Source organism: Equus asinus, chromosome 12 (genome assembly GCF_041296235.1).
Source record: "Equus asinus isolate D_3611 breed Donkey chromosome 12, EquAss-T2T_v2, whole genome shotgun sequence".
Classification (NCBI taxonomy): domain Eukaryota; kingdom Metazoa; phylum Chordata; class Mammalia; order Perissodactyla; family Equidae; genus Equus; species Equus asinus.
The window spans coordinates 29,991,653-30,014,516 of NC_091801.1; the positions used below are offsets into that span (position 1 = coordinate 29,991,653).

Below are 22,864 nucleotides of genomic sequence, written 5' to 3' on the forward strand. Positions count from 1 at the left end.
TATGATTGAAATGTAAAGGCAGGAGTCTGGTCTCTGATTAGTCTAACCCACGTGGTAATTATAGGCTCTCTTGGCATCCTCTTGATTGAGGACAAACTACCTCTTACATTGAGAGCAAATGCACCCATTTCAACAGAAGGAGTGGAAAGGAAATTCCAGCATGTAGAAACTCATGTGCTACTGGCTCCTGCACAAAGCAGATGCAATTTCTGGCTGAAAAATCAAGATAGAACTCTCTTAAAATAGTCTAGCTGGATATTTTCAATTTCCTTGAAGCACGCAAGATAATTCTTTCTCCCCACAGATGTGTATTTTTTCTTTTGATTGCTCTAGTTGCAATAGTCCTTTAGCTACTTATCTTCAAATCCTCATGTGGCCCTGATATACCAACTATGATCTTTTCCATCTTTTGTAAGTTTATTATTTTTTCAGATACCACAGAGAGAACGATAGGAGATAACAACAGCGGAATAATTGTAATGCTTTGAATGGCTCATGCTTTGTATTTGCCCATAACTTTGCAATACAGTTTACTTGCTCTTCCTCCCAATTTCTGTAGTGAACTTTATTTTTTACATGTGGAGTCAACAAGAGAAAATGCTTGATGTTCAGGTCTACATGGTAACATAATCATATGTTAAAATAAAAACTTGTTGACTCTGAGCTTGGCAGACGTTCTTCATCTCTCATGTAGAATTGATAATTGACTTAGGAAGAATTTAGCTTGTTTCTGTCAAATGCAATAAATCTCAAGAAACAATAAATAGTGATAACAAGATAAATCAAACTTTTAAAAATGAGGAAATTAGGACTTAAAAACAGTATATCAACAAGGAATCTTTGCAAATGGATAACTGGGCCAGGGAAAAGCATTTGAACCAGTTACTATGAAAACAAGGGAAACATAACAGCTTTACCAGGCAGTGTTATGGTCCAGGTGAGGTGAGGGAGCATTACTGCCGTGGCTCCGTCTCAGCAGGTGAGGGAAGGCTTGCAGCTGTGGTTTGATGGAGAAGTAGTGAGGGCAGGACTGGGAAGGAAGGAGTGGGAGGAGTTATAGCAGAAGGGTTGAAATATAGACATGGCTGGACAAAGGAGGTGAAGCTGGGAGGGGATTATAGACTGGATTAAGTCAGAGGGATGGGCAGCCTGGAGGTTGTAAAAGGGTAGTGAGGTAGGTGTAGAAGAACGAATGGAAGGGTGGTACTGCCAGCGAAGTCAACACAATCAGAGGGAGGTGTGTTTCAACTTATGGTCTTGAAGGTGGAGCAGTTCCAAGTGATGACAATTCTCAGGCATCTTCATGGCGTGAAGGTGAAGAGGAGGAGAAGCAAAGGGCATGGGCAGTGGGAGGTTAGAGTACTGAGAAGCCAGCTTGTTGGTTGGTTGGCCTCAGGCACACACAGAATATCAGGATGATAGATGGGGTTGGGGTGGAGGGAAGGTTGTGAGCCATGTGTCTCAGTCTTTGGGTGGAACCGTAAGGTGGTGTAGCTGAATGGCAGGATCCTAAAAGGAACAAGGGCTTTTCACTTGAGGATGGGAGATTTGTGACTTGGGAGGAATGGGGACAGAGAAGGATCCAGGCAGACTCCTGCCCCCGAGGTTTATGGGGCACAGGGGCACAAGTGGGAATGATGCAAAAGGCTCCTAGTGAGTGTGATCAGGAAGGCTGGGTCTCAGTAGAGACAAGGAGCAGATGGGAGAATATGGATAACAGGTGTCTTGGAATTTATTTGCCATGGAGCAGGTGCTTAGTGGAAAGGTCTTGGGGAGAGGAGAGCAGGGCAAGGTTGAGTTAGGAGTATATAATTCAAGACTTCTGAGACCTGTAGCAAATCTTATGCCCAGTGAATCCCACCAGGAGTCATAACAGTTGCTTATACCTATAGTCTGCCGTGTTGGTTAATTTTATGTTAACTTGGCCAGGCCATGGTACCCAGTTTTTGGTCGAACACCAGTCTAAATGTGACTGTTAAGGTATTTTTTGGATGAGATTAACAATTAAATCAGTAGACTTTGAGTAAAGTAGAATGCCCTCTATAATGTGGGAGGGGCTTATCCAACCAGTTGAAGGCCTTAAAAACAAAGACTGAGGTCCCTGAGGAAGAGAGGATTCTGCCAGCAGACTGCTTTTGGACTCGAGCTGCAACGTTAACTCTACCCTCGGTCTACAGCCTGCTGGCCTGTCTTGAAGATTTCAGACTTATCCCCAGTGATCGCCTGAGCTGATTCCTTACAGTCTCTCCTCGCTCACACACACACACAGAGGCGCACACACATACATACATGTCTCTCTCTCTTTCTCTATCTACATGTATATTTAGAAATATCTGTATATATCTATATATACACACATTGGTTCTCTTTCTCTGGGGAACTCTAACTAATAGACATGCTTACTATTTTCATCATTTTTTAAAGTGCTTTTCATTTATTAACTCATCTCACCTTCACAGTGATATGAAACCCTCTGTGATTAGTGGTGAATGGGAGGACACAGGCCTCCCTGGAAGGAGGTGGAAACATCCTGGTCTGATCTTGCCTTCGATGAATTCTTAGCCTGGGATTTAGGCATCCAAATTAATTAGAAGCGTTCAAGTCCATGAGCAGGAATTAGTCTGTGCATTCAGTTATATACACCTCCATTTCTGGGGGGATACTGAATTCTTTCCTTTGGAAATATGAGAATGTCTCCTAGCATTAAGAGGAACTTAATAATATAAAATAGGATTTGAGAGCTCAGGCAACAATTGTGTTAGAAATCACTAATTCTAGGGACTATTATTAAGCAGTTAAACCAAGCTATTAGAACACGTTTGTGGAGATCTAAGTATTGCAGGTGAACAGGTGTATATATTTGTGTTTTGTCTACATATATAACTATAATAAAGAGTTGATTTCCCTACTGCAATAAAAACGAGACAAACAATAGGCCATTTTCTTTTCTAGAAGAAATTATTAATTCATCAGCATATATATTATTTGGAAATACTTAAAAGGCATGAATTCACATCGACCACAGTGAGTGTGTTGCTTTCTCATTGACATAGGCTTACTAATTGCAAGGTGGTAAAGAGATTTCAACTCCTGTGTCAGCTTTAATTGGTTGGTAAAGGCTGCTTTACCTTTACTGCACTGTACTGTATTGACTGAGCTTTGAGATTGGGACAGCTCGTTCAACCTCCCCAAAATTAATTGAGCAGCTACTATGTGCAAGCAACATGTTAGATATTGAGGATGGGATGGCAGATGAGACCATCCCAGTTCTTGTTCTCAGAGAATTGAGAGACCAGCAAGCAAGTTCATTAATTTAGTAATTCCAATAAAGATGGCAATACTGTGTGAGGACAGGTGCAGGTAGAGTTGAAGCATTCCACCTGGCCTTGTTGGGGGCGATCTTGGACAGCTCCCTACAGGAAGCAATGGTTGAAGATTGAGGGGATGGAGAGGAAATGAATAGATGGTGTCTGCACTGGGCATGGGAGGAGCAATAATATATCATTTCTCTCTATATTTTAACCATTTAGAAGCAGACTTCTAACTACTTAGGCAAGTTTTGAAGAAGAGTAACATGGTTTGGAGGTGTGTTGTAACTACTATCAATTAGTCAAAATGGAAATCTGGGGTAATAAAAAATTAATAACAGGAGAAACTGGATCACTTGCACACTGCTGGTGGGGACATAAAACGGTAGAGCCACTCTGGAAAACAATTTGGCATCTTCTTAACAAACTAAACATGTAGCTATCATATGACCAATCAGTTGCACTCCTGGGCTTTTATTCCAGAGAAATGAGAACATATTTTAACACAAGAGCCTGTACACAAATGTTTGTAGCAGTTTTGTTTGTAAATTCCAAAACTGGAATCAGCCTTCAGTAGGTGGATGGGTAAACGAGCTGAGGTGTAGCCATACATCATAGAATACTACTCAGCAATGAAAAGGAACAAAATACTGATACATGCAACAACTGGATGAATCTCCAGGGAATTACAGTGAGTGAAAAAAGCCAGTCCCCAAAGTTTACATACTGTATGAGCCCATTTGTATAACATTTTTGAAATGGCAGAGTTTTAGAAATGGAGAACAGATTCATGGTTGTCAGAGGAGTGGAATTGGGTGTGGTTATACAGGACAACATAAGGGATCCTCGTGGAGTTGGAACTGTTTAGTATCTTAGCTGTTGATATGGATACACAAACCTACGTTGGTGATACAATTGTATAGGACTTATTACACACCCAGCATACAAATCAAACTGAGGAAATCTGAATAAGCTCAGTGGATTCTGTTAATGTGCTACAGTCCAGTACAATTGTTTTGCAGGCTTGTAAAGTGTTACTATTGGAGGAAACTGGATAATGGGCACAAGCAGTTCTTCTGTGTTATTACTTACAACTGTATATGAATGTAAAATTCTCTCTCTCTAAAAAAAAGGAAAAGATACAGGACCCAAAACACAACATTCAGCGTCAATAGCCCTCCACGAAGTCCAGAGGAGTGAGGGAAGAGTAGATGGAGGAAAGGAACCCACGAGGGGAAGGTGCAGAGGGAACTCCCTCATGTTGCTGAATACAGGCTCAAAGATAGGGCTTCAGAGAGCTGGGGAACGGCTTGGCCAGGAAAAAGCTCTTTGGAACCACAGGCTAAGGTCATTTGTTAGCTTAGCCAATAAAAAAGTTTTTTTTTTTTTTTTTCGGTATGTCAAAAGCTTGATAGCGGCTAATGTTGTTTAAAAAAACCCCTATTCTTTCAAAACTAAGGCACTAGCAATTCTATTGAGCTTTAATATTCACTGAATGAAGAGATAGGCTGTGTTGGGGGTGCCCAAGACCACCCCCAGTTTCCGTGATTCTTTAGGAGGAATCCCAGGCTGCACAGTGATACTCATGGCTGTGACTTACAGGGAAAGGATAGGAATCAAGATCAGTAGAGGGAGAGGCTCGGGGGAAAAAGCCCAGGGGATCAGGCACAAGACATCTGGGTCCTTCACCCGTGGACTCACACACGACACACTTAGTTCCCCCTAGGAATAGCTAATAGTGATGAAAAGATAATCAAACTCATTGGTAATCAGGAAAATGCAAATTCAGATCACAATGAGATTCTATTACACACTCACTGGACGGGCAAAGTTAAAACTACTGATAATGCCAAGTCTTGGTGAGAATATGAAGCAACACACTGTCACACACTGCTCGGTGACAGGCTAAATTTACCCAACCACTTTGGAAAATAGTTTGGCATTATTTACTCAAGTTGAATATACCTATACCTAGCACCTAACAAGCTCATTCAACTGCGGAGGACCTGACTGGACAGGACTGGAGACGTGCAGAGTAGGGCTGCTGACACTATGTGTGGTCTTGTAGACAAATCCATAATATACTCCAAGGGTCTTCTGGTAAATTTATCCAATGAAATCTTAGATGGTTATGAAAATGAACAAATCATATGGATGCAACATGGATAAATCTCACAAACACAATATTGGGTGAATCTAGTAAGACACACACTAACTCATGCATACACAAAAGTCATATGGTATGATTCCATCTACATAACTTTCAAAACCAGGCAAAGTCAGAGTACATTATTTAGGGATATATACAGAGGTGATAAAACTATAAAGACAGCATGAAAACTGATGTTGCAAAGGTCAGTGTAAGAGCAGCCTCCAAGGGAGAAGAGAGTGGTGGTCTGGGAAGGATGTAGGAGGGAGCGGTGACTGTTGGGGCTCTGGGACACAGTTGCTGGGCCTGGGTGGTGGTTACAGAGGAGTCCGCTTTATAATTATTCTCTAAACTGTAAATCTGTTATGTGCTTTTCTGCATGTATGTCATATTCAAGGACAAAAAGAAAAGAAATAACAGGAAAATGTAGTCTTACTTTTTGGCTTATAATTAACAGTCAATATTATCTTGCCATAGTCTTTTCCCCTCCTTCTCAGGAGCCACAGCACATTTGATTTCCAAATACTCTTAATTTAAAGACTGCTGGCAGGTAAAGGGGAAGTGGGAGAAAGCATGCAGTTATCACGCTGGCTTTAGATTATTGGTATTCCCGACAAGTCCTGGAGTGAGTGTGATGCCAGGTGAGTGCGCGTTAAATTCAGAAACTGGCAAGCAGGGCCTTGGCTGTCTCACAGGACTTCTTGTCACAGGACATATTGTTTCTCATCTCTGAACCTGACTGTTACTGCTGACAGAGGAGAGAATTAGGAGCCAAATAGCGTGGTGTCATGCACCAGAGGCAGGACGAGTGTCACAGAGTCTCACGGCATAGATTAGGAAATAGGATTCCTTGGAGAAAGGGGGAGTGTAAATGGACCAAGGGTGATCAAGAAAACAAAGGCCTGCGTCCCCGGACTTCTGTCCTCATCCCACTGTGAGGCAGACCCCAGTGGGTCTTCTGGACCCCGCCTGCCTTTCAGTGGAAGACTAACCCTTTTTATGCTACCTTTCTATAGGGCCAGTTCGAGGTCTGTGTATTGCCCCCCGATAGACTGGGTGCCACCCATTGACATGGGCTATTTGGATCACTAGCTATACAGAATCTGGTGTCCTGGGGTCCAACAGGACATGTAATCTCTTCTGTTGGCAGGAGGAAGCCACTGGCTCTCTGGTGTCTTAGTTCAGACTGCTATAACAGAATACTATAGATTGAGTGGCTTAAACATTTATTTCTCACAGTTCTGGAGGCTGAGAAGTCTGAGATCAGGGTGCCAGCATGGTCAGGTTCTTGGTGAAGCCTGTCCTCCTGATTCACTGACTGCTGCCTTCTCTCTCTGTCTTCACCTGGCAGGGAGGGAGAGCTCAGGTCCCTTTATCTCCTTATAAGGGCACTAACTGCATCATGAGGGCTCCACTGTCACGACCTTGTTACCTCCCAAAGGCCCCACCTTCAATACCATCACACTGGAGTTTAGAGTTTCAACATATGAATTTTGGGGGGGGGGGGACACAAACATTCAGCCCATAAAATGTGGGAAGCTGAGCTTTACTGCAGCCCACTCTGTCTGGAAGAAGAGAGAATCCAGGTCCCAGCTAGCTCATGGTCCAGAGTGAGCACTCAGAGTTGCTTTTGACAGTTCTGCTCAGTGCACTACAATCATTCTCGCTGGCTTTTTTTTTTTTTTTCCTGAGGAAGATTCACCCTGAGCTAACATCTGTGCCAATCTTCCTCTATTTTTTAGTATGTGGGCTGCCAGCACAGCATGGCTGATAACAGAGTGGTATAGGTCCGTGCCTGGGAACTGAACCTGCGCTGCCAAAGCAGAATGTACCAAACTTAACCATTAGGCCACTGGGGCTGGCCCTGGTTGGAATTTTGTTTTTAAAGATTGGCACCTGAGCTAACGTCTCTTGTCAGTCTTATTCTTTTTCTTTTAATTGCAGTCACATTGGTTTATAACATTATATAACTTTCAGATGTACATTGTAATGTATTTCGAATTCTGTGTAGATTACTTCATGTTCACCACCCAAGGACTAATTACAAGCCATCACCACACATGTGCCTAATCACCCCTTTCACCCTCCCTCCCTTACCTCCCCCCTTCCCCTCTGGTAACCACCAATCCAATCTCTGTCTCTATGTGTTTGTTTGTTGAGTTTTTATCTTCTACTTACGAGTGATATTGTATGGTATTTGACTTTCTCCCTCTGACTTATTTCACCTAAGTGAAATAAGCATAATACCCTCAAGTTTCATCCATGTTGTCACAAATAGCTGGATTTCATCCTTTCTTATGGCTGAGTAGTATTCCATTGTGTATATATACCACATCTTCTTTATCCATTCGTCTCTTTGTGGGCAGCCAGGTTGCTTCCAAGTCTTGGCTATTGTGAATAATGCTGCAATGAACATAGGGGTGCATGTATCTTTATGCATTTGTGTTTTCAAGTTCTTTGGATAAATACCCAGCAGAGGAACAGCTGGACCATATGGTAGATCTATTCTTAATTTTCTGAGGAAACTCCATACTGTTTTCCATAGTGGCTGCACCAGTTTGCACTCCCACCAGCAGTGTATGAGGGTTCCCTTCTCTCCACATCCTCTCCAACACTTGTTTCCTGTCTTGTTAATTACAGGCGTTCTGACTGGAGTGAGAAGATATCTCATTGTAGTTTTGATTCGCATTTCCCTGATAGTTAATGATGTTGAACATGTTTTCATGTGCCTGTTGGCCATCATATATCTTTGGAGAAATCTCTGTTCAGATCTTTTGCCCATTTTTCAATTGGGTTGTTGGGTTTTTTTGTTGTTGAGACATATGAGTTCTTTGTATATTTTGGATATTAACCCCTTATCCGATACGTGGTCTGCAAATATCTTCTCCCAATTGTTAGGTTGTCTTTTTGTTTTGTTGATGGTTTCCTTTTGCTGTTCAGATGATTTTTAGTTTGATGTAGTCCCATTCATTTATTTTTTCTTTTGTTTCCCTTGCCCAGTCAGACATGGTACTTGAAAATATGCTGCTAAGACTGATGTCAAAGAGCGTGCTGCCTATGTTTTCTTCTAGAAGTTTCATGGTTTCTGGTCTTACATTCAAGTCTTTAATCCATTTTGAGTTGATTTTGGTGCATTGTGTAAGATAATGGTCTACTTTCATTCTTTTGCATGTGGCTGTCCAGTTTTCCCAACACCACTTATTGAAGAGACTCTCCTTTCTCCATCGTATGCTCTTGGCTCCCTTGTCAAAAATTAGCTGTCCGTACATCTGTGGGTTTATTTCTGGGCTCTTGATTCTGTTCCATTGATCTGCATGTCTGTTTTTGTGCCAGTACCATACTGTTTTTGTTACTATAGCTTTGTAGTATATTTCAAAATCAGGGAGTGTGATACCTCCAACTTAGTTCTTTTTCCTCAAGATTCCTTTGGCTATTTGAGGGTCTTTTGCTGTTCTGTATAAATTTTAGGATTCTTTGTTCTATTTCTGTGAAAAATGTTGTTGGAACTTTGATTGGGATTGCATTGTCTCTGTAGATTGCTTTAGGAAGTATGGACATTTTAACTATGTTAATTCTTCCAGTCCATGAGTCAGAATATCTTTCCATTTCTTTGTGTCTTCTTCAATTTCTTTCAACAAATGTTTTACAGTTTTCAGTGTACAGATCTTTCACCTCTTTCGTTAAGTTTATTCCTAGGTATTTTATTCTTTTTGTTGTAATTGTAAATGGAATTGTATTCTTAATTTTTCTTTCTTCTACTTCATTGATAGTGTATAGAAATGCAACTGATTTTTGTATGTTGATTTTGTATCCTGTGGTTTGACTGTATTCATTTATTATTTGTAAAAGTTTTTTAGTGGATTCTTTAGGGTTTCCTATATATAAAATCATGTCATCTGTACATAGTGACAGTTTCACTTCTTCTTTTCCAATGTGGATCCCTTTTATTTCTTTTTCTTGCCTGATTGCTCTCGCTAGGACTTCCAGTATTATGTTAAATAAGAGTGGAGACAGTGGGCATCCTTGTCTGGTTCCTGTTCTTAGATGGATAGTTTTAAGTTTTTCTCCATTGAGAATGATATTAGCTGTGGGTTTGTCATATATGGTCTTCATTATGTTGAGGTATTTTCCTTCTATAGCCATTTTATTTAGAGTTTTTCTTTTTAATCATAAATGGATGCTATATGTTGTCAAATGCTTTCTCTGCATCTCTTGAGATGATCAAGTGATTTTTATTCTTCATTTTGTTAATGTGGTGTATCACATTGATTTATTTGCAGATGTTGAACCATCCCTGCATTCCTGGAATGAAATCCACTTGATCATAGTGTGACCTTTTTAATGTATTGTATTTGATTTGCTAGTATTTTGTTGAGGATTTTTGCATTGATGTTCATCAGTGATATTGGCCTGTAATTTTCTTTTTTTGTGTTGTCCTTGTCTGGTTTTGATATCAGGATAATGTTGGCTTCATAGAATGAGTTAGGAAGCCTCCCCTCCTGTTAAATTTTTTGGAAGAGTTTGAGAAGGATGGGTATTAAGTCTTCTTTGAATGTTTGGTAGAATTCACCAGGGAAGCCATCTCGTCCTGGACGTTTATTTTTTGGGAGGTTTTTGATTGCTGTTTCGCTCTCCTTACTGGCAATTGGTCTATTCACATTCTCTATTTTTTCTTGATCCAGTTTTGGAAGGTTGTATGATTCTAAGAATTTATCCATTTCTTCTAGATTATCCAATTTTTGGTGTATAGCTTTTCATAGTATTCTCTTATTATCTTTTGTATTTCTGAGGTGTCCATTGTAATTTCTCGTCTTACATTTCTGATTTTATTTACTTGAGACTTCTGTCTTTTTTTTCTAGGTGAGTCTAGCTAAAGGTTTTCAATTTTGTTTATCTTTTCAAAGAACAGGCTGTTGGTTTCATTAATTTTTCCTATCATTTTTTGGGTCTCTATTTCATTTATTTCTGCTCTGATTTTTATTATTTCCTTCCTTCTACTGCTTTTGGGCTTTGTTTATTGTTCTTTTTCCAGTACCTTTAGGTGAACTGTTAGATTGTTTATTTAGAACTTTTCTTGTCTGTTGAGGTAGCGATCACTGCTTTTGCTGCATCCCATAGATTTTGGCACATCGTATTTTCATTTTCATTTGTTTCCAGGTAATTTTTATTTCTCCTTTGATTTCTTCATTGACCCAATTGTTGTTAGTGGCATTTTGTTTAATTTCCACATTTTTTTGGCTTTTCTGATTTTCTTCCTGTAGTTGATTTCTAGTTTCCTTTTCTTTTTTTTCTTCTTCTCCCCAAAGCCCCCCGGTACATAGTTGTATATTCTAATTGTAGGTCCTTCTGGCTCCACTGGGTGGGACACTGCCTCAGCATGGCTTGATGAGTGGTGCTAGGTCTGCACTCAGGATCCTAACCAGCGAAACCCTGGGCCCCTGAAGTGGAGTGCATGAACTTAACCACTTGGCCATGGGGCTGACCCCTGGAACTTTTAAGAATAACAAATTTATGAATGAACTTATTGGATCTTAGGTATAGATACATTTAAACAGTAAATGAATACCAATATGATATCTAATATGTCTTTTTATTTTTCTGCTCAAAACTATACTTTCATCTTTATTTCAGAATATGTATGTACAGGAGATGGGATATAAATATGTACGCAGTATATACACTCAAAATTTATAAAAATTTGACATCATATTGGATTTTTTCCTTTTTAAAAGATTGGCACCTGAGCTAACATCTGTTGCCAATCTTCTTTTTTTCTTCTTCTTCTTCTTCTCCCCAAAGCCCCCAGTACATAATTGTATATTCTAGTTGTCAGTGTCTCTGGTTGAGCTATGTGGGACGCTGCCTCAGCATGGCCTGATGAGCAGTGCCATGTCCATGCCCAGGATCCGAACCAGCGAAATTCTGGGCTGCCGAAGTGAAGCATGCAAACTAACCACTCGGCTACTGGGCCAGCACCATCATATTGGATTTTAAGATTTTACCTGTAAGAGTCGTTAAGATTCTACATTAAAGCAGAAAGTTTTCTCAAGTATGGCCTGCTTTGAAATTTAGTGAAACAACAATCTTTTTACTGATCTGGCTTAATGTGAGGTGCAAGACAGGTGAGGGAACTGGTTTGGTATGTATCACTTGGAAGACCTTCCAGTTATTTGTGATCCAGTGATCTTTGGTTTGCATTTTCTTTCTTTCTTTTTTAATTTGTGGTAAAATATATATAACATAAAATTTACGATTTTAACCCTTTTTAAGTGTACAGTTCAATAGAATTAGGTACATTCACATTGTTGTGCAACCATCACCCCCACCATCTCCAGAACTTTTTCATCTTCACAAACTGAAACTCTGTCCCCATTAAATAGTAACTCATGATTCTCTGCTCCCACAGCCCCTGATAACCACCATTCTACTTTCTGTCTCTAAAAAATTAACTACTCTAGGAAGCTCATATGAGTGTAATCACAAGGTATTTGCCTTTTTGTGTCTAGTTTATTTCACTGAGCATAACGTCTTCAAGCTTCATCCATGTAGTAGCATGCGTTAGAATTTCTTTTTTAAAGCTGCATAATATTCCATTGTGTGTGTGTGTGTGTATATATATATATATATATACACACACACACACACACACCATTTTTTGTTTACCCATTCATCTGTCGATGGACATTTGAGTTGTTTCCACCTTTTGGCTATTGTGAACAATGCTGCTATGAATGTGGATGTACAAACATCTGTTCAAGTCCCTGCTTTAAATCCTTTTGAGTATATACCCAAAAGTGGAATTGCTGGGTCATATTGTAATTGTATGTTTAATATTTTTGAGGAACCACCGTACTGTTTTCCACAGCAGCCGCACCATTTTACATTCCCACCAGCAGTGTGCAAGGGTCCCAATTTCTCCCCACCCTCTGTGTGTTTTCGTTTTTAATTTAAACTGTTTTATTGCCTTTTGAACTTCGAGTATTTTGTTGCAAAGGATTTGTGAAGATATGGGGGGCAACATTCTGGAATATACACCTGCAATTCATTTAGTTTTAGGTGGCTTTCTGTTAGGGGCACTTAGGACTGTTTCAAGTCACTTCCTCCAGAAACATCTTCAACACACAGAGATCTCTCTCTTGTCTGGGTTATGATTGTCTTTCTAGTCAATTTCACTCAGTCCAACATTGCATTATATGTTGCCTTTATATACCCTTTAATTCTCTACTTTATCAAATCCAGTTTAGATATTGTCTATTGAGCTATTTAACGATTTTAAATTTTCTTTCTAGAATTTCTATTTGATATCTTTCATATCCGTCTGTTCTTAATTGTAATTCCCTGTTTTAATCAAATTTTTATTCTTGTTTTTCAAAATTAATTACTTGAGAATATTAAATATACTTATTTTAAAGTCATTTTTGGCTTGTTCTGTTTGCATTTTGTCAGCAGTAAATTTCTGTATTGATTGTTGCATTTGTTGGTTGTCTTTCTTATCAAACCTTTTCTCATGTGCTTTGGAGTTTTGATTTGCAGACTTATCCTGAGTGGGAAATATTTGTTCTTTTAATGTGCTTTCTCTAAGAAACCCTGTGTGGTTGCTTTCTCTTATCCACCAGGAGCCTGATCTAGAAGAAGCTCTTATATTGGCAGCTTAGGGGTTCTTGCTTGGGGGTGATTTGGGGGAGAGCATAGCTCTGGTCATTGCCAAATGAGTGGTTTGGCTTTTTCCAGTGGCCTGGCTCTCTGCACTCCAGTAAACCACTCTATTTGGGTGCAGCCTTAAGCAGTAATTGCTGTGATATTTTCGTGCCCTCTCATGGGGGTGGAATTCTTCTTTCAGCCCTTGGTTTCTTCTGATCAGTCTGGCTGGTCCTCTGTCATGCAGGGATCTCTTGATTCTGGCTCCTCCTGAAGAGATCGCATGCCTGGCACTTCTGCTTGCTTCTAGTTCTGAAGTCCAGCAAACCTGTAGCTTCTGCACCAGTGTCCCAGTGTGCCTGCCCCCACCAATTTGCAGTCTCAGTCCAGAGGACAAATGTGTTCGTGGTGTTTTGAACATGGTTATATCTTTAAAATAACTTAAAAACTAACTTGGAGGGAAGGGTAGAGGTTGCAATATATTCCCTGATTGTATATTGAACATTGAACATTGTATATTTGAACATGGTTATATCTTTAAACTAACTTAAAAACTAACTTGAAGTGCGGGTGGTAGAGATTATTTTATGAGCCTCAAGTGTTGAGGCTCAACAACCCCTGGTTGTGTATTGTATATACATATGTTTTTAAAAATTGGCCCTGAGATAACATCTGTTGCCAATCCTTTTCTTCTTATTCTTCTTTGCCCCAAAGCCCCCCAGTACATAGCTGTATATTCTAGTTGTAGGTCCTTCTGGCTCTGCTATGTGGGACGCTGCCTCAGCATGGCCTGATGAGCAGTGCTAGGTCCATGCCAGGGATCTGAACTGGCGAAACCCTGGGCCACTGAAGCAGAGCATGTGAACTTAACCGCTCGGCCACGGACCAGCCCCATGTATATTGTATTTTAATTTTATTTTCTAAATAGATTATAAGTTATTTCTAGCTCCCCAGATTTTATTCCCTCCAAACACCAGCAAAACACCAAATACCCATTGCCTTCATTTACTTGATTAGTAAATATTTGTTGATTGTTCACTGCACTTGTTAAGGAAATAAATGGATTAGTCCTTTTGCTCAGTAAATACACTGGTTGTATCCAGGTCTAGACGCAGGGGATGAATTCACTGGTTGGTCAGAGAACTTTGGACCATAGATTCCCTGGTTTCTAAGGTTGGTTTTGGCCTGCACGGATGGAGGGTCTGTTTCTTCACCTGGAATCTAGAAATAATGGAATCTAGAAATCTAGCAATTTTAACTCCCCCGGGGGTTTGAGGCATCTTCCTGATGGCTAACTCTTTTCAGGAATGGGGTAAGATAAAATCACAGCAGCCCACCGACAAACTATTTCTGCTTTTTGTCAGTGGTGCTCAGAGACCTCTCCTTCCTGGAGGTTCCTCTGGACAGGTCCCCCAAGCATCAGCTAACCCATGTGGAGCACTTTCTGTGTCCCAGACTTGGTTCTAAGCACCTTGCATATATTAAATTATTTAACTCTTACAGTCATCCACTGAGGTAGGTTATGATTCTCACTTCATAGAAGCGGAAGCTGAGGTGAGTAGCTTTCCCAATGTCTGTAGCTAGTAAGTGACAAAGCTCGGAAGCCTGGCTCCCTGCGTGCCATCTCAGCCAGAGCAGGGCCATGGCAATTTTCTCATCTTGGTGGTGAGTGGCCTGAGGGGCTTCTTGCTTTGACACCAGGAATCTCTCCTGCCTCATTCAGAAACCCAGGTCATCATGGACCCAGGTTCATCTGCCGTGATCCTGTGGCTTCTCTTCATACCCCAGCTGGTGGGAGTGGCCCTGGGCTATGGATTAATTCAGTGTCTCTGGGTGTCAGGAGTGGGCTGAGATCCCTTATACATCACATACTTGAGGACACTTGCCGGGCTCCCAGGCCCTTGAGAGGTTTAGTCTCAGGACTAAACCTTGTCTTTTTCCATGAATATTTCCAGCGCTGCAGTCTCAGGAGTTTCGAGGTACAGGGTGGACATTCCCCTCCCAGCTTAGTGATGACAGAGCCCGCGGTTCTCCCTGTGACGCTGGGATTCTCCCTTGAGCGCAAGAGAGCAAATCAGTGATGTTGCACGTCAGAGGTGCCAAAGTCTCTTAGGGTGTGAACAATTTTGAGTGTCCACCACGTGCTAGAAACCATGCTGGCACTGTCACCCACGTTACGTCCTCTGCCCCGTCACTCGGTCTATTTTCGCGTGAGTGCTGCACAGTGCTGCTGTCCTGTGCTCTCCAGAGGGTGAGAGTCTAGAGTCTATCAAAGCAGATCCTTTCTTTGAATTCATGCAACTACATTTTATCAATTCTTGAGAGAGAGAGAGCGAGCAATTCCAATTATTTCTAATGATGGCGTTTCTGAAGAAAGAGTAAGTTTGTTTATTTCTTCCAGCCTGGAGTGGGTATTTTGCTTATTTTTTCAGGTACATACCTACATGGAGGTAGTTAACCTACTGTGAGTTAGCAACAGTCATATTTCAAAATGGTAAAATGGATTAAATAGGATTAAAAAGATTGTTCAATTTACTTGCTCTCAGGGGCTGAAACAAACCCTGGAACCATCTAGTCTCTCTCTGTCCTCTCATTTCGTGGAAGCCAGGGGGAATGAAATAGGCGAATTAGAGTCATGCCGTTTGTTAGTGGGGACTTTGAAGGGTGATTTCCAGCACTTTCTAGTACATCTCGCCACTTCATTAAGTGGGGCCTGAAGAAGACGGAAGCCTGTGTGCAGAAGAAAGCCCCAGGGCAAAGCAGGCGTTCAGTAGATATTTCTGAAAGGAATGAAACTTAACAAATGAACTAGTGACACCTGAAGGCATTTTGCATAAAACTAGATTTTCTTCTGATAGTGGTAATCTGTTCAGTTCTATCAGAAAAACCTTACTGACAGAAGGCTGGTAAATCACCTCCGTTTCTTCTGTCTGCAGCGGGCCCTCCCCGTGGACAGGCTAACAATCCCCCCTTAGGAAATGAGGCTGTGCCTCCCTCGTGGCCTCAGGTGAGTCTGGCTTGTTGTTGGATTGGGGTCACACTGACTGGGATTCGGAGTAGAGCAAATCCATGGTTTCCAGGATTTGCACGTAGTCAGGCATTTCTGAAGAAAGAGACTGCCTTTGAGACAACTAAACATACTCTTTTGAGTGATTTTCTTTTGGTGAGAGTTTTAAAAATTGACTGAGCAGCTAGGATATTGGAGGGTCTTCCAGGCACTTTTGTCTCTGATCAGGGGACAGCCCCATGTTTCATGATCCAGGGTCTTCACCTAAGATCATAACTCTACCAGATGGGGCAGCTGCTGCTGCCAAGGAGAAGTTTCTGGCGCCAAAAGCCAGGATTCTGCATCTGCTTGGAAATGGAGTCAGAGCCACCAGGGAGCTCCCCTCCGCTGCCCGGGAGCTTCTCCCTGACCTTGAACCTCTGCTGGGCACTGAGCAGATGTGTGGAATGGAGGAGAAATACAGACAAAAATATGTGTTCTGATTCTATCAAGAACAAATTACTTGACGAAGCTTCAGTTTCCTCACCTGTGAAATGGAGGTAGTAATGCTAATTGCACAGGGATTTGAAGTGCTGTGTACCTAAATTCAATACATTCCCTTGGCTAAAAGTTTCAGTGGAAACAATGACTAAAAGTGTTCTAGATTTTAAGTTACTTTAGGTTGATATCAGGTACTGATAAAACATAAGATGACTTTAGTTTTAAACAGAATAGCTGTTTGATTGTTTGATGGGATTGTCAAATCTACAAATATTTTCCTTATGAGAAGCAGAAAGATGTAAAGGGAGTAAACTTATAGAAATCCGACTTTGTAAACCTCCCATCTCCTCCTGCTCCAGAAAGTGAAGTTGTGACCAGGAGGGATGGTCGTAACATTATACTCCCTGCCCCTCTCTGTGCGTGGGGCTCTGTAATAGGCCTTCGAGATGCTATCATGAATAGCCCAGGAGCTCTGCTGTGGCAGAGTCAACAGTGAGCAGAAAAATGCCATGCCCGGGGATTTTTACTGTGTGAGCTACAAGAGACAGTAAACAAGACTACATCTGAGGCACAGGTGCTGTGTAACACAGACCACAGCCAGCTCAGGGAGACTCCCGTGATGGTAGAATTAGGTCCTGTGGCTGGTGGGCTCTAAGAGGACTGATGACCCCGTTTCCTGGTGTTCATGCCCGTGTGTAACTTCTCTTTTAAATTGTGGGCCTGACCTGTGATTTGCTTCTAACCAACAGAATATGGCAAAATGAGGGGATGTCACTGCCATGATTATGTTACACAAGAATTTGACTTGTGTCTTGCTAGAAGACTCTCTCCCATGCTGACTTTAATGAAGCAAGTTGTCATGTTGTGTGTTGCCCTATAGAGAGGCTCATGTGGCCAGGAGCCGGGGATAGCTTCTAGTGGATAGCCAGCAAGAAAAGGAGGCCCTCTTCCAACAAGGAACTGAATTCTGCTAACAACACAGGAGCTTGGAAGCAGATCCCTCCCCAGGTGAGCCTTGAATGAGACTGTAGCCCTGGCTGACACCTTGATTGCAACCTGTGAGGGACCCTGAGCCAGAGGACACAGTTAAACTGTGCCTGGATTCCTGTTCACGGAAACTGGGAGCTTACAAATGTGTGCTCTCTTAAGTCCCTAAATTTGTGGTAATTTGTTACACAGCCACAGATTGCACACAGGTCTTAAGGGAGTTGGTGGTGGTGGTGGGGATTCTAGGAGGAGAGTTAAAGAAAGAATATACCAAAGAAGGATTAGTAAATGCAAATAATATGGCCTGAGTGGGCATACGCTTTCAGAAAACAGGGTGAGTTCAGCATGGCTTCCTGTGAAGGTAGTGGGAGCATTAGGAGATAAGGCTGAGAAGGAGTTGGTGCTGGGTTATAAAAGACCTTCTACAACATACTGAAGGGCTTGGTCTGTATCCTGGAGATTTTGGGAAACTATCAAAAGGCTTCAGGCTTGGAAGTTTATTTAGGAAAAAAACCTTACAATGATATAGAAGATAAGTGGAAGTGGGGAGACTTGTTCAGTTGTCTGCTTATGAATGATGCACTATGAGATTCTTGTCACACTTCCTTCCCTATAACTTGGACCTCTTAGTCCGAGATGACGTTCTGTAGAATTATATATGGATAAAGGGGCACTCTGTAAGTTTTTAAAATAATATCACTGACAGCAGAACATCATGCGGGGAAAGGAAAACAATATCTGGAGTCAATTTGGTAAAGTTGCCTTGCTATTCCCTCCAAGGTGGAAAATACACAGCATGTTAACCTAGTAGCGGGTTAATTACCAGTAGCTGTTTGGTCTGCCCAAAGGCTCTATGCTGGCACACTGGGTATATGGAATAGTCACAGTGAGTGGAGGCCATGCAATTAGGCTAATGAATGGTCCCCCTCCTGCTGCCATGGCTGACCCACTCATGGACCACCTTCCAGGCACTGTGTGGCTGAGCATGGAAGGTGATGTCTCCTGGGTGAGTGTTATCCATCCACCCTGTTCTTGTCTCCTCTGAGGCATTTGCTGTCTGGTGGGCACTGATGTGAGACACAAAGATGCATGCACTTGTGTCCTGAAGTCCCAAAAACCCAGCCTTAGAACTCTGGAACGAGGCACTAACATAAGACGATGTGCCCAGCTGGGTTTTACGATGGATATAGACCATTGACTGCTTCCTGTCTTTCATTTTCTTTCTTTTAGACTGGGAGTGTCTATTGTTTTCCTCTTCTGGCTTCACCATTGCACTTTAGGCATATATAGGATGGATACCCTGTCTCTTGAATTCACAGGTCTTCTGATCAAAGGGAGCTTCTCCTGGAGAGCCTTCTCTGCATGTGGACCCAATTCAGATGATGAAGTCCTGGACCTGGAGCTTGAGCCTGAGTTGGTAATGGAATGAAACTTTTAGCTAACTTTGGAAGAGGGATTTACTTGCAATGTGGATCATTAGGGTCTTTAGAAAGACTAGCAGCTTCCACTTTTGTACTTTTGGGAACACTGAGCTTCCATGCAAGAAAATCAGCTATTCTCACCCATAAAATTTTGAGCAAATAGTTTTGGGATGCTTGCTTTTGAGGGGTTTGGTGTACAGCAATAAACTACTGAAACATGGTGGATCAACAATACCCAGCTCATGATGGGCAGCTGTGGTTGTATAGTCACATGATGTCTTATGGGTAGATCTTCACTCTTTACTAGGGCCCAGTAACACATAGGAGCTGCTTTTTGACAGGCAAGTTAATCCTCTGCAGTCTTGTTCCAGAAACCTAAGGATCAATGCTGCAATTCTCTTACTGGGGCTTGCTAAAGATTCCATGTGGTCTCCTAACCTACCGTGGAAACCTCTAGCCCCTTTGGATTTTTCAGGTCATGCCTTTCCTGGAAGCTTGCCCTGAGTCCTGTACCTGCTGCAGAACCCTTTCTAGCTCTTGCAGCCTTTTAGATAGACTGAAGTAGAATTTTCAAGTGCAGTATATGCTGCCTCCAAAATCTGAATCAAGGGCTATACCTCTTTCTTAGCGGTAAGGGGCACAGTGTTTTCTCTTTGACTGTGCCCCTAGACCACTGGACCCCTGAAAGCACCGCTGATGGGGAGGGTCTCTTTTTAGAGTTTATCTCTCATGCTATGGAATGCATACTTCTTTCCATTTTACTTGTAGTACTTGCCGCTGCTGTGCATCAGGTGCAGTCAGCATGAAGCCACCCATGTAGTGGACCTGTGAAGTTCTATGGACTGTCAGATGATCCAGATCCCTTTGACCTATTTGGAGCAGGCCAGGAAAGCTACCATAGAACTTGGCAAGAGAGTGATTGTGTACTGCTAGTATTTCCATGAATGTCAAGCTTTTGGTCCTCTTTAGTGATGAGGATTGAAAAGAATGCATTCATCCCAACCAGAGCTGTGTATATTACTTGTTTGAGTAAATATGTCACATCTGGCCCAAGATCTGTGATGAGGGCTATTGGTTTAGTTCATGGGGGTGTGCCATCATCCATTTTACTCTGTTTGGCTTTTGCAGGGGTCATGTAGGTGACTTGAATGGGGATATGGTGGAGACAACCAACCAGAGTATTGTTTCTGATTTACTATCTTGGTTGGAAGGGGGCATTTTCAACAGCCTCTGTTTGACTCTTCCTATCATAATGGCTTACTCCATTTGCCAGAAAACCATTGTGAGGATTCTGCTAGTTACTAAATATATCCATCTTAATTAGGCACTTGGAGTACAGGGAAGCGACCACTAGGTGGGTCCACAGACCCATTGAATCAATCGACAGTGAGATGTACTTGGGTCCAACTGGCATGTCATTATGGCATTTTATCAACTTTGGTATCTCTGTCAGCTAAATACTTTAACCAAATTCAGGAGCTTTGAAAGGTATGGATATTCCCTTTTCCCCTAGTACTGGAAATCCAGTAAACAATTCCAGGTCCTTTTGGAGAAGACTTAGGAAATTCTCATTGCATATCCTTGTGGTGACTTGACAGGACTCTTCCTCAGGGACTTTGGGTCTGAGAAGTGGCTCATATCTGGAGCCTTGGTAAGGGATCATAATTTTCCATTGCAGCATTTGACATCATCTATATGAGTCAAATAATACTCCAGTTGGCTTTTGTCTATCTTATATCAAGAAACGCTAGGGTCTATTTGTTGTTCCCATAGATTTTTGCAGATCAAGGCACCTCATTTGCAACTCTGGCCTTGACACCAGTTACAGTCTACCAGACACCAGTTATGTCTACCTTGGCCACTGATGATTAAATGTTGTCTCTTGGACTCCCTAATCAGGACTCCTACCATCTGCACTGACGTTAGGTAACACACACTCATGGTAGAATCTTTTAATATAAGCCCCAGGCTATGGAGGACTCTGAACTTCTCAAGTACTGATCTTCTCTCACTGGAGCATTTCTTTTTTTTTTTTTTGTAAGAAAGATTGACCCTGAGCTAACATCTGTGCCAATCTTCTTCCATTTTGTATGTGAGACACCACCACAGCATGGCTTGATGACTGGTGTGTAGGTCTGTGCCTGGGATCCGAACCCACAAACGCTGGGCTGCCTAAGCAGACTTAACCACTCTGCCACTGGGCCAGCCTCTGGAGCATTTCTTAAGTGAAGGGAGTGTTCCTGTGCCCTCCTAGGAGACAAACCCAGTGATGGGTTCTCTGATCTCATGTAACAAAGCTCTTTGAACATGTCCTCTTCCTCAAGGCTTCTCACCTCTTCCTCAATACCCTACAAAGGTGGTTCTGGCATCTTCATCTCATTCTCTGTAGGCCACCTTGAGGTTCACTTTCAAGGAACCATCCCACCAGCTCCATAGGATCAGTGTCGGTCATCCTTGCCAGACTATTAAATCCTGAACCCAAAGAGAATGCTCTCATGTAAATACATTCTCCCTTATCTAACCTCATATCCTCTCCCCTCCCTCCAAAACCCTCAAGACCTATGCCCATACTTGCTCCTCTGGTTCCTTCCAATAGGTATTAGCAACATTTGGCACTTTGTGGTGAGGTGTCTGTTTCCTCTTTGCTCAGGCTATGCTGAAACCTGACCCTCATTGTTTTCTGGAGGCAATTCAGAGAAGCAGAGATAGGCTAATGTCACTTTACATCTGCCACATGCGAGGTCTTGGCATGTCTTCAGCTGGGGGAAGCTGCCTTCTAGGCTCTTCTCCAGCAAGGGGAAAGTTGGGGAGGCCTCAGCTGGCCTGGAGGCTTCAGGGGAATTTGAGGCTTCAAGGTCCTCAGGTGCATATCCCCACCTTAGGACTCAGGATCCCACTCCTTCTTTATCAGGGCCCTGACTTTAAGATAAGATATTGGTGCTACTCGTTCATTTTCCTTTGCAGTCCTACTACCCTCATGATCAAATCTTAAGCCAAATTTCCAGTACAATTTGCTTAGGGATGTGAAGGTGGCATGGAGCATTTCAGCTTTCACAGACTGCTCTCACTTATAGTTGGCTGATGTGAGCCTTTCTTCAAGGCTTCTAGGACAGGAAGGGCTGGAATGAGGGTGAGGCAAGTGAGACCCTCGCCTCTGGTGCAAAATTTAAATTGTTGCTAAAAAATTCAGTAACCAAGATAAGCAATGTTTTAAGGCAATATTTAAAAATTTAAAATCATTGCAAATGATACATGATGAATAAAATATCAAAAATTTATATTGACTGGAATTGAAGTGTATTAAAATATTATTTATTTTGTTTTACTGACTTTTTTGGTGCTCCCTTAAATTTTGAGGCTGCCTCATCCAAATTCCAGCCCAAAAGCAGGTAACAAAAGCAAATCAATTCTACAATATACACAACTACTCCTGAACGATTCAAGTGCTAGGGCTCCTGTCTAGACTAGTGCTTCCTCTTCCACCTCTACCATTCCAATTATGTTAGTGAGAGTCTCGGTCATTGTCAAGCTCCCATCTGTCAGGAGTTGTCACCACTGACCACCAATGACAAAGTCCTTGTCATCCTCTGACCAGTGAATGATCTAGTTCCAGAAGCCCATCTTCTGCTTTTTGAGTCCACTTCAGTTATCAACTCAGGAGGCCATCCTAGAACGAAGGCTGGAGGGCAGGGAGATTGAGGCAGGGAAAAGTGTACGTTCAACAAAGTGTTCGTTATTGAGCTGGCTACTATTGAAGGCAACTAGCATTCAATCCCCCTGGGATCCGCTGGGCAGGAGATGAAGGCATTTATCTCAGAATTGAAGGTTTTTCCTGAGAGGGTGAACTCCCTTCGGCCTGCTGCTGCTGAACTAG

At 42.0% G+C, this 22,864-nt stretch overlaps 1 long non-coding RNA gene across 1 annotated transcript in view; it reads left to right on the forward strand.

Annotated features, from left to right (window-relative positions):
* LOC139039839 (uncharacterized) overlaps positions 1-22,864 on the forward strand; it is a 91,995-nt gene that overhangs the window by 49,676 nt on the left and 19,455 nt on the right. Inside the window, exons 2-3 of the long non-coding RNA XR_011493048.1 lie at positions 17,463-17,590; positions 18,889-18,986. This is a non-coding gene — a long non-coding RNA (uncharacterized lncRNA). The remainder of the gene's footprint in view (positions 1-17,462; positions 17,591-18,888; positions 18,987-22,864) is intronic.